The 13,270-nt window shown below is 44.7% G+C and overlaps 1 pseudogene; it reads left to right on the top strand.

The window, feature by feature from the left end:
- The first annotated feature begins 4,826 nt into the window (after positions 1-4,826).
- LOC123396688 lies at positions 4,827-10,681 on the top strand (annotated as a pseudogene).
- Positions 10,682-13,270: the final 2,589 nt, after the last annotated feature.

The following is a 13,270-nucleotide window of genomic DNA, read 5'->3' as shown; positions in this document are numbered from 1 at the left end:
AGTGCATAAGTAAAGGGTTCAGGTAAGAGATAACCGAGGCACGCGGAGACGATGATGTATCCCGAAGTTTACACCCTTGCGGATACTAATATCCGTTGGAGCGGTGTGGAGGCACAATGCTCCCCAAGATGCCACTAAGACCACCGTAATCTCCTCACGCTCTCGCACAATGCAAGATGCCGTGATTTCACTAAGGGACCCTTGAGGGCGGTCACCGAACCCGTACAAATGGCAAAGCTTGGGGGCGGTCACCGATACCCGTACAAATTGCTCGGGGAAATCTCCACAACCTAATTGGAGACCCCGACGCTTGCCCGGAGCTTTACACCACAATGATTGAGCTCCGAGACACCACCAAGCTTCTAGGACACCAAAGCATCCACGAAGAAGAACACGAAGAACTCCAAGAACTAGACCCAAGGGGTTCACCTCACTTAGAGGAGAAAGTGATTGGTGGAAATGTGGACCTAGATCTCCTCTCTCTTTTCCCTCAAGAACTAGCAAGAATTATTGGAGGGATTGAGAGTTAGAAAGCTCGAAGAAGGTCAAAAATGGGGGAAGAACGCGAGCTAAAGAGATAAGGTTCAATGGGGAAGAAGACCACCTTTTATAGGTGGGGAAAAATCCAACCATTAAGCCTCACAGCCCGCACAGAGTGGTACTACCGCTCATGGAGCGGTACTACCGCTCGGTAGGTTCACCAACCATGCTGAGGCCAAAAAGTATGCAAAAAACAGTCCGACGGAGCGGTAGTAAAAAATTACTACCGCTCCGGGGGCGGTACTACCGCTGGCACCACGAGCGGTACTACTGCTGGATACTGAAACTGATGTAACTTTCGCATACGGACTCCGAATTCAACAAAACCAAGTTTATTGGAAAGCTAACGACATGGGATAACACAATATTGATAGAAATATCAATAAGAAGCAAGTGAGAAAAGTCCCATAAGAAAATGGTGAGAACCCTTCTTGGAATAAGACCGGTAAAAACTCCCAACATCAAAAACATCATAGAAGATGCATATGGACTCCGTTTTCGATGAACTCGAGCTTGTCATGAAGATAAACATAAGCTCTAAAACTCACAAAGAGAAACACCAAACAAGAACCAATAAGTATGATGCAAGGATGGAAATGGTTTGAGCTCTCAACGAATGATACGATCAAGCAACTCACTTGAGAGCCCCCCCTTGACAGTACGACAATCTATCCTAAAAGAGAAAACCTATCAAGGGCAAACCTATACCTTGCACCTTGTCCTCTTGAGCTAGATGACGATGATCTTGGCTTCCTCAAGATGGACCACCTTTTTTGCTTGCGTTGGCTTGATGAAGACTAGTTGATTGCTCCCCCATACACACTATGGATGAGCCACTCTTCACCATATCTTCACAAGTCCATTGCCACCATCCTCCATCACTTGACGTCATCCTCCATGGGTTGTATGAGATATTCCTCTTGCTTGTGTTGGATTGATGAAGACTAGTTGATTGCTCCCCCATACACACTATGGGTGAGCCGCTCTTCAGCATATCTTCACAAGTCTATTGACACCATCCTCCATCACTTGACATCATCCTTCATGGGTTGTATGAGATATTCCTCTTGACGCAAGCCCATGGAAACACACCTAACCCCACATAAAACTCTCAAGAAGACCATGGGTTAGTACACAAATATGTACTGGACAATGCTTACCATACCATGGGATCACTTGATCCCTCTCGGTACATCTTGTACGCTTTGTGTGTTGATCATCTTGATTTACTCTTTGTCTGAGATCTTGATCAACCTTGTGGCTCTATGACCATTCTTTGGATAATACCTTGAATACCACCTTGCTCATCATATAAACTCCCTAAACCCAACAGATGGACTTCAAGAAGTGCCTATGGACAAATTCTATAAACATAACTTAAGGCAACCATCAGTCCATAGGAATTGTCATCAATTACCAAAACCACATATGAAGATATATGCTCTAACAAAATTTACATTGATTTTTTAAAAAATTCCATCAATTGTGAAAAAAGGTTCATTATATTTGAAAAAAAAGTTCATCAATTTAAAAAAAGTTCATCAACTTTTGAAAACAGACTGTGGGATTTGATAAAAGTTCACGGATTAAAAAATATTCAAGAAAAATGTTAATGAAAAAAGATAAAAAAATCACGAACTCGAGAAAAGTTCACAAAATGAAAAAAGAAAAATTGCTAAGAAAAAATCGTTCCAAATAAATAAGAAGAACGGAAAAGTAAATAGATAAGAGAGAAAGGACATGAGAAGAAAAGTGAGAAGAAGTGAAACTAAACAAATGAGGGTAACTTGGTCTGCTAGTTAGTGAGACTCGCCCTCGACCAGAAGGTCACCGTTTTGAATCCCTACAGCGCGCGCTCAGTTTTTAAGACGGCTGCAAGCGTCGGTTTACAGAAAAGCGAAAGAACTGGCGCATACAGTGCTAAATAGGATTTGCCTTAACCCTGAAGTATATACCCCTAAAAACGGTTTGAGTATATAGCTTCGGCCAGGAATTGTAGATTTGGGGTGGTTTATTTGCCCACATGCATTAAAATATTAATTTACTTCAGTTTTAAAACGTTCAGCACACACGAAAAACTGGTCATGAAATGCAAAAAATGGTTCACCCAATTTTAGAAACGTTTCATACCATTCAGAAAAACTTTTTGTGACATCTAAAAAATGTTTACACGTTTAGGTAACTTTATGAAATTTTTAGAAAATGTTAAAATTGTCCGAGTATACCATTATAAGTGTTCGTACCATTCAAAAACTGTTTGTGATTCTGAAATGTTTGTATATTTCAAAATAGTTTTGATGACACCTAAATTAAATGTTTGTGCCATTTAATAAATGGTTGCAATACATAAAAAAATGTTTGCATGCCTTAAAACAATGTTCATCACATTTTTGTAGAATGTTCAAATGTGTATTTAATAATATTCATTATGTATTACAAAATTGTTCAATGTGCGTTTTACAAATGTTCAAAATATATTAGGATAATTGTTTAACATGTATTTATAAGATTTTCAATATGTATCTAACAAATATTCAACCTACGTACGTGAACTGTTCAATATGTATTTAAAAAGTTGTCATCTATATAGAAAATGAAAAATAAAATGACAGAAATAAAAAACGCAAATGCAATTAATTGAAAAAGAAAGGAAAAACTGGAAAACAGCCGATGAAAAATAGAAGAGACAACAAAAAAAAAGGAAAAAAAATGTACAGAAGGTTACAAAACAGGTTTGCACTTCTTCATAAAAGTTTCCCAAAACAACGCTATTTGTCTGCCAACTAAGACCAACCTCGAGGCGACGATGTCTTCCATCTTGCGGTAAGGAAGACATAGCATTAGCGGGATGCAATGGAAATACTGAACAAGAGCATCTATACTATTAATAAAATATCCAACGTAAACTTTCCTACGTCCACACATGAATTATCCACACATAACCAAACAAGGATCTCCACTACACGATTAGGAAAGAATTATAAATCTAACGCCTATCCACCATCAGGCCAGCACCACAGTGTGCATTTAGCAATTACAGTTTGGCTGACCGTGCTCCACCTCCACGTACTGAGAAAAACGATATGCAGCAGGAGGGAAAGAAAACAAAGGAGCCAATCAAGTGCACAAAAATAGGAGGAATAAACGGCAGACGCCGTGGCCTGCAACATCGTTGTGGCCTCCGCGTCCAGCTCCCCCTCCCCGTCTGACTCCTCCTCCCCCTCGCCGTTCTGGGCTCCGGATCGCGCACATCGCTGCTGAGGCCGTGCGGCTCGTCGGGGGTGGGGGCGCGCGGTGGGTGGTGCTCGTGGACGACGACACTGTGCTCTCCCTGACAACTTGCGGGCGACCCCTCCCCCCGCTCGCCGCGACTCCTACCGCTCGGTTCCGCCGCCGCCCCTGCGCACTCGCTGCCGTGCCGCTCGGTTCCGCTGTCGCTGTCGCCGCCACGCCGCTCGATTCCGCCATCGCCGCCGCCATGCCGCTCGATTCCGCCGCCGCCCCCGCACGCTCGGTTCTGCCTCCCCCGTCCCGAAGCTGAAATTGTGATGGTCAAATCAGTCCTGATCCAATATATGAAATGGAGTGAGGCTAAGGTTGATCATACCTGGTTGAGGAGCAGGCTGATCCACTACGTACAGGTCTATACGGTCCTCTCCCGTATCGACAGGAGTCGACACCGAAGTAGCAGCACTGGCAAACAAATTGCACTCGGTCACCAGAAGTTTTAAAAGACACAATGGCAAGATTAAAAAAGACAAACACTTACATTGAGGCAACCGACATGGCGATTCTCATTCGCGGTAAAGCCTTCCAGAGTTTTGGCGCATCAAGCTTCGGCTGTCTTGTAGCCTTCTCCGCAGAGTCGAGTGCGATGGCTCGGTCCCGCTTCACGCTTCTGTTGTTGGAGGCGACTGTTTTACTTGGTGCAGCTGATGGGTCATGGCGTTTCTTGGTTCGTACTCATCGAGGAAAAGGAGCGATGCGAGTTTGAGGTCAAGGCGATCTCGCCTTCGCCCGCAACCGCACGCGACGTCGTTGGTGCCCCTCCTCCCGCCGCTGCGACCCCTCCCCCCGCTCGCCGTGCCTCCTGCCCCCGCCACTCGCCGCGCCTCCTTCCCCCGCTCGCCGCCCCGCGCCTCCTCCTCCTCCCGCTGGCCCCGCTCGCCACGCCGCGCATCACCCCACTCGCCGGACCTACACACCGCTCCTTCTCGCCGCCAACCCCTCGGTCACGCCGGGCCGCTCCTCGCTGCCAACCGCCGCACACGACGCTGCAGGGGGCTATGCTGACCGGCAGGGAGAGCCTGGTCCACCTCATCGTCCGTCGCCGCAGCACGCCTCTCTCCGCCCACCTCGTCGTCGTCCTCCTCTCGCCCTCCCGCTCCACCTCCCACCCAAACCCCAAGGTACCCGCCGATCCTCTTCTACCCGTGCCATATGTCTCATGCTTAATGCTCCTGTGATTTTCTCCAGGCCGACGACACGGGCGCGGGTGTGGGCGAGGCGGAGGGTGATGCGGCCGCTGTTGCCCCTTCTTTGTCCGGAGGGAGCGCTGGCTCGGAGCGGGTGGCGTGCCCCGTCTGTCGCGAGTTCATCCCCGGCTCCGACTACTGCATCAACACCCACCGGTTCCCCAGAATAAGTGGAACACTTACTTCTCTTGTAAGCTTGCTTAGCCGTGGTGCTATTCCTAATACTTCTTGCGTTCACCTTGACAAAATCTTTGCTGGACAATCACAACCCAAGTACGTAAACGCCTAGCTCCACTCGGTTAGGTACTTTTTAATTACAAGTTCATGTTCATGTGCTTGCCTGCTTCTGCAGTCGTGCTCTTTTGTTGTCATTTTCAGTCAATCACCGGCTTAACCATGCATACTGTCTTGTGTCTTGGTTGATTCAGTAGGATAATTGGGCTCTATTCAGTTTTGCTCTGGGTGTCAGGGGATGCATAGGAAGATTTGTCATGCTTTAACAATGCTATAATGTTCTGAAGAATTCGTTTTTCACATGAACTGTGTAGATATATGCCTCACGAGAGGACCGAAATGGAAGTTCTAGAGCAGCTTTCTCGATTTCAGATTCAGTACAAAAACAGTTGAGCCTACTCCAGACATAGTGACCAATGTTCACAAGGCAGAAAACAAGGGACTGACGAATGGAGATGTATGTACTGACAGAGAACTTTGCTCAATGAATAGTGGCACCGGAAGTCCGGAGAATAGCGCAACCGCCTTATTAACTGGTTGCCTGGATGGTTCACCTGGCATCTTCGAGATGCATAATACGGTGTACACCTTCAAATGCTGGTTTGGCAATTATGAAGAACGTTGAAAATGACGATGCAGTTGAGAAGGCCTCTTCCTTCTCACTTTCAGGAGGAAGAACTTCTGTCGGTACAGATGCATCTCCAAACGCGGATTCTAGCACCACATTAGCTGTTAAAACTGTCATAGTGGGCCAGAGATTCCGTGAAAACTTTAAACTGCAAGAAGGCATGAGCATTACTATTTTAAGAGACCCCCAGAATGCCAAGGAGCCTGATGCTGTCAAGGTTTCCATACTTTATGAATTAGTTTTATTTTCTGTTGGCATCTCATTCATGTTGATTTTTTTTATTAATACCATGGATAGGTGCTTTATGCAGGGTCTGATTGCGGGCAGATGCTTGGGTATGTGCCTCAGCTGGCTAAAGTCTTGGCTCCTCTACTGGACACACATTTTATTCAATGTGAGGTGATTCCATATAACATTGGAGAAGAAGTGTAATATGCCATACTGTTTTAGGTCCTCAAGAGTTATATAAACAGTATGGCATATTACACTTCTTCTCCAATGCCGTCAACTTTAAGCATAATGATTAGTGGTGAATTACACTTCTTCTCCAATGTTACATAAACATAAGCCGTCAACTTTAAGCATAATGATTAGTGGTGAATAAGCTAGCCTTGAATACCTGTGGTAGGTTATCTTAGAAATCTCACTCCATGCCATCTTAGTGAATGCCCGCTGATGCTAAATATACACAGTAAATTAACTTCGGATAGTCAGGCTACAAGTTTTAATTTGGATCTGCCCATGGATAGAACAACTGTAACATCATATACAATCTCTCTGTATATTTCTGCTCTCATATTTTAGCCAACTTTCTGCTCTCATTTTTTACATCTCCAAACATAAAACTAAAATGGTTAAAAAAATATCTATCACTGAACATTGGGAGCAAAAACAAAAGTTGGCTTACTTGAAGAGAATTGTATGCCAAAAAACATAAAAAGAAGTAAAACTGTCATAAGCAGGAATGGTATAATAATAATATATCATGGTTAGTAGGAACCGATGGAACATAGAGAACATCGATGTGGGTGGTATTAATTTGTAGAATCCACCTCTATCAAAAGATTACTCCAGGAAATCAGCTCAGTACACGACTGATAGGAGAAAACACGGACCTGTGCAAATGGTCGCATAGAATCGTGTGGATGTACAAACGTGACTCCTGGGCGTGAAGGCATAGCATATTGCTGGGAAGCATGCATGAAAACAGACGACCTGACAGGAGCACCAGCTTGACCAGGACTGTAGGGTGGCATAACACCATCTGGAGGCCTGTAGCCAACTGCATTAGGTGATTGAGCCGGCGACCAGGGCGCACGCATGTGCTGAGCCATTGGATGAGGCTGCTACTGTTCAACAGGAACATGAGACATTTGTGGCGACCCAAGCTGGGGGAACTCAGTGTTGTAGGTAACAGCAGGAGCATACAAAGGTTGAATGGTGTACGCGCCTCCATTAAAACCATATCCAGGATCAAATCTTTGCATATACCTGAAATGGCCATTCAATGTTTTCCTTCTCATGTTCCCTTGAAAGGATTGTTGGATGGAGAGATGTTTTATCTTTCAGGATTTCTGGTGTGCGTACGACCCTCTAAATAACTTTTTTTCATCTCATGCAGCAGCAGAGGTTTAGAGTAAGGCGTTGCAGCGTGGATGCACATGGGATGCTGCACGTTAAAGTCCTTTACTTTGTTGATAATTTCTCTGATGTAGATTATAAGTTATATAACAAAAATAGTATTTAATTTGTGTATGGTGTGGATTCCAAAACTAATCTTCTACTGGAACGCTCGCTTGTACTAGGATTTTTCTAAAGCTATTGGAATCCCCTTGTACTCCGTATAAAGCTTTCATGATGACTACTTTTCCAAGATACATGTGACAAAGAGGAGGAGCTCAGGGAGCTGAATGTGAAATGATAAAGTAGTCAGGAAGGAGAAATCATATGTTGTTTAACTAATGCTTCCTAATGAGTATGCTTTTCATATTGTCGTTTATATTGAACTAATATAGTTTGCTTTTGATTAAGGATCTTGACATGGCACCTAGCTGTTTTTGATTTCCTGTAGTTTTTGTTGATCTTCTCCTTCTTCGGATTAAATTTCTCATTGATTTTCCTATTCTTTTGCAGGAACATGAACCTTATGATGACCCATAGTTGCATATATGTGAGAGGTACGTGTGTCATCTCATTAGCATATCAAAGTACAATCATGACATGTATAATTATTCAGTTATACTTTTTGTTCATGGCTCAACAATCGACCAAATTAAATGACAGGATGAACATTCAGACATCCTTGATGACTGGGATTCTTGGAAGACGATCACATACTCGACCAGCACGCCTGTCACCGCGAGACAAGCTAAAAGTGAAGCAACTACAGGTTTGCATCGAATGTTTTTACTATTGGTTTCTTCAAGGGTAGAAACTTATACCCAACATATGATCCAGTCAATTTAGAGATAGGGGAAAAGAAAATGTATGACACAAGGACCCTAAACCCTAAACATTTGCATTCCTGGTCCTATTTATGATCCTACAAGGGCTATCTCTATGAGCTGAACAATTATAGCAGAGGACACAATCAAATTCAGAGGTTAGAGCCTGATGAGCAATGTTATGAGAGCTTGTTGTTGATCTGCCTATTTTCCGCAAAATTAGGACGTGGCGGATGGTCCTTGTGAGGTTCTCCAAGAATTTGATTCCTCATTTTTTTTGTTATGGTAGTATGATGGATTTTGATTAGTTAAGAACCTGTAGTTTCTTTGGTAAGTTGGGATTAAGAGTTCCTGATAGGAATAGGATCCCTACCAGGGCGAGGTCTCACGTTATATGGGTGGAAGAGAGGTTGGCGGGGCGAGGCGCGCGGCCGGCGGCCGCGGGGCATAGTGATCACGCGCACGCACGAGAGAGAGAATCGAGGCGGCTACGATTAGGGTGTCGGCTCCTGTGGGAGTCGAGCAAATATGATTCCTTCTGCTTAACCAAAACGGAGTCCTTACATGAGTATATATAATCTCTCTAGCCTAACAAATACAATAAACTAGGCTAAGCCCTAATAACGATAAGATAAGTTGGGCCAGGCCTTTAAGTGGTTGCGCCCTTGGGCCCCCTCCAGTTATAATGAATACCGGTCATAACAGTTTCATATATATTTCTGCTCTGATAGTACGATGGTATTTTTTTGCAGTGTCTGATTTATTCATTGTGTTATTACTTAGACCAGGCGTCTACCTTACTTGAGTTAGTATTTTCTTGTGTATTCCAATAGCTGCTATTAACTATATTTTATTTTCCTTCCACAGGATTAACAAATTGTCAAGCGCACATGCTACAACTATCAATTTATGTGATATTAACCATCTAACTTTGCAATGTTCACACACTGGTTTCCGTCATCTATACGATTATGTTTCCATTACAGTTGTTTGTTTCTCCAATGACTATGTATACTCTTACGCACGAAAAGAAATATATTTAGGCTATGCTAGTGCATCCAAAAGAGTTAGTACCCACGAGTTCGTTTTCTTATTATGTGCATTGCTGGGAGCCTGGAATCTTAAAAAAATTATATTTCTTGTCAAAATCATTTCCATCAGCGCGTGCCTACAACATAAAAATTGTTAGCCTTCTCAAAGATGAATTTCTGCACAACATTTTGGGAATTCATGTATTTGTGTCTGTACATTTTTCAACTTGACTATAAGTGGAATGGTTTGTTATTTATTTAATTGCAATTCAAAACATCTGAGTACCGCATTATATGTTAATGCTACTCAAACTCCATTATTTATAATAAAAATATGTTTAGGGCTACTTTGTTTTCTGCCTGATGGCCTTTTTCTATGAATTTCATATGCCAACTGCTGATACAAGGTCTTTATAGGAAAAAAACAAAGGCACATGCCCCTTTGAAAAACCAACAAAGGATTCCTGGGTGAACCCTCAGTTTTAATGCAAGTTCACTCGACGACTACCATATCTTTATGTAGCATTGGAATGCTTGGATGAAGTTGGATGGCAGATCTCCATTCAGCTTTTAGAAGCCATGATTTTGTTTGGTTGGTTTGGTTGACAATATAGGTCTATCCACTAATGGTAGTTATTTTTTATTTGAACTAGCAAGTGTAAACATTATATACCTTCGTATGCATTTTTGGTGTTCAGATTTTGCTTTAGAATATTGGCTCACTGCCATTAATATTTTATGTGAGGCTGTTTTTCAATCATAAAAAGTTATCTTATTTTTTAACAACCAATGAGAACACCTAATGGATGGATTAACATATATTGTGGTCTGTATGCAACAACATGACCACAATTGTATTTCACCTTTGAAACTGCAACTTGAGCGACATCACAAAATTGTGTTTCCATTTAAGATTTTTTTTCTTTAGACATTTATTTTGTATTTGTATGAATTTCATTTGCTCAACTTATGAGACGTGCGTTGCACGTGCAAGCTCACTAGTTAATAGTGAGATGCAAATTTGTTGGGTTAATTAGTGGAAACCAAGTGTAGTCAAATCCATATTGAGCTTTCGGAACTGTTTGTGCGAGTGTGCACTTATAGTTTGGGCTAGCAGATATAGATTTGTGTTGGTTTATCTGCCCACATGCATTTGGCTCAAGCGAAAAATCTGAATTCTGCTGATGTCCACAAAAAAAATGTGCGCAGATCCATGACTGCTCGGCCGCACCATTAAGTACCTTTGCCTTTGATTGTATATCTTATAACTTGGAATTGGTGGTGATTGATGAGTTTACTGCCCCACTCCTCATGGTGGACACGGTGTGAGCTGGTCCGGTCTCGATCTGATCTGCCGTTTGGACCGGCCGCCGGCGGTCTGGTTCGGACCAGACCGAGTAGCGTCATGGTCCTGTTTTCAGGGACTGGATCGGCAATGGCAAAGTTTGGGCCGGATCGAGAGGACCGGCAGGACCGGCCAAGAAAAGGGCACAACGCGTTTTGAAACTCCGATGATGGCTGTCCATCGGGGATACAAGCTAGAGGAAGCGCAGCTCATCGAAAAAAATGTTTGGGAGCTTCAGAAGAACCAAAGAAAGCTAGAGGAACCAAAAAGATCATCAGAGGAGCTCGCCGACGACGAATCTAGCACAACAGCCTGTTTAGTGAGAGAGAGAGGATTAGATTCAACGCAATTGATTAAGCTCTAGGCTGGGGTATATATACAGTTGAACAACCAGGGGCTGATCAAGCATGCGCCACTACTTGGCTCCACTAACGCACGTACATGCACTACTCCACAACCTGGGCCACGATCGATGGTAGTATCGCATGCTGGCTATACAGGGTGCATGCGATAACAGCCTATACACCCAGTGGCTTAACACCCCCCCCGCGCGCGCGCAGTCGTGACGTCGGCGGGAGCGACGCAGAGACTGGAACGGAAGTCAGAGAACACCTCCAGGGGGAGTCCCTTGGTCATGATGTCGGCGAGCTGTTGGCGAGTGGGGATGTGGAGGACGCGGAACTCGCCGAGGGCGAACCGCTCGCGGACGAAGAGGATGTCCAGCTCGACGTGCTTGGTGCGGCGGTGGTGAACCGGGTTGGCCGAGAGGTAGACGGCAAAGACGTTGTCGCAGTAAACCAGCATAGCCTTGGCGGCGGGGTTGAGCAGCTCGCCGAGGAGCTGGCGGAGCCAGACGCACTCGGCAACGGCATTGGCGACGCTGCGGTACTTGGCCTTGGCGCTGGAGCGCGAGACGATGGCCTGGCGCTTGGACGACCAGGAGACGAGCGCGTCGCCGAGGTAGACGCAGAAGCCGGAGGTAGACCGGCGAGTGTCGGGGCAGCCCGCCGAGTCGGCATCAATGAACGCCCGCAGGTCAAGAGTGTGCGAGGCGCGAAGATGGAGACCGAGAGCAGGCGTACCACGCACATACCGGAGCACACGTTTGATCAGCCCGTGGTGGCACTCACGGGGATCGTGCATGTGAAGGCAGATTTGCTGGACGGCGTAGGCGATCTCCGGCCGCGTAATCGTCAGGTACTGGAGTGCACCAGCAATGCTGCGATAGGCAGAGGGATCGTCGACGCGCGGGCCAGCGGTGGTCGGCAGCTTGCTCTTGTTGGAACTATGCCCTAGAGGCAATAATAAATATAGTTATTATAATTCCTGTATCAAGATAATCGTTTATTATCCATGCTACAATTGTATTGAATGAAGACTTATATACATGTGTGGATACATAGACAAAACACTGTCCCTAGCAAGCCTCTAGTTGGCTAGCCAGTTGATCAAAGATAGTCAGGGTCTTCTGACTATGTACAAGGTGTTGTTGCTTGATAACTGGATCACGTCATTAGGAGAATCACGTGATGGACTAGACCCAAACTAATAGACATAGCATGTTGATCGGGTCATTTTGTTGCTACTGTTTTCTGCGTGTCAAGTATTTGTTCCTATGACCATGAGATCGAATCTCGGGCAAGTAACATAACGAAGGAAAAAGGGAATGACATACGGGATTATATGAATCCTTGGCACTGATAGTGACGATCGAATCTCGGGCAAGTAACATACCGAAGGATAAAGGGAATGACATACGAGATTATATGAATCCTTGGCACTGAGGTTCAAACGATAAGATCTTCGTAGAATATGTGGGATCCAATATGGGCATCCAGGTCCCGCTATTGGATATTGACCGAGGATTCACTCGGGTCATGTCTACATAGTTCTCGAACCCGCAGGGTCTGCACACTTAAGGTTCGACGTTGTTTTATGCGTATTTGAGTTATATGGTTGGTTACCGAATGTTGTTCGGAGTCCCGGATGAGATCACGGAAAGTCACGAGGGTTTCCGGAATGGTCCGGAAACGAAGATTGATATATAGGATGACCTCATTTGATTACCGGAAGGTTTTCACAGTTACCGGGAATGTACCGGGAATGAGGAATGGGTTCCGGATGTTCACCGGGGGGGGGGGGGGGGGCAGCCCACCCCAGTGAAGCCCATAGGCCCAAGGGCTGGTGCATTGCTATTTCAATCCGCATACCTATTTCAATCTCATTTACCGGCAAGTCTGTTTACTCGTTCCTTAATACAAGATCCCGCAACTTACACTAAGTAACATTGCTTGCAAGGCTTGTGTGTGATGTTGTATTACCGAGTGGGCCCCGAGATACCTCTCCGTCACACGGAGTGACAAATCCCAGTCTCGATCCATACTAACTCAACGAACACCTTCGGAGATACCTGTCGAGCATCTTTATAGTCACCCAGTTACGTTGCGACGTTTGATACACACAAAGTATTCCTCCGGTGTTAGTGAGTTATATGATCTCATGGTCATAGGAACAAATACTTGACACGCAGAAAACAGTAGCAATAAAATGACACGATCAACATGCTACGTCTA

This window comes from Hordeum vulgare, chromosome 5H, assembly GCF_904849725.1.
Source record: "Hordeum vulgare subsp. vulgare chromosome 5H, MorexV3_pseudomolecules_assembly, whole genome shotgun sequence".
NCBI classification, from domain to species: Eukaryota; Viridiplantae; Streptophyta; class Magnoliopsida; order Poales; family Poaceae; genus Hordeum; species Hordeum vulgare.
This window is presented reverse-complemented; position numbering and strand designations above follow the sequence as displayed.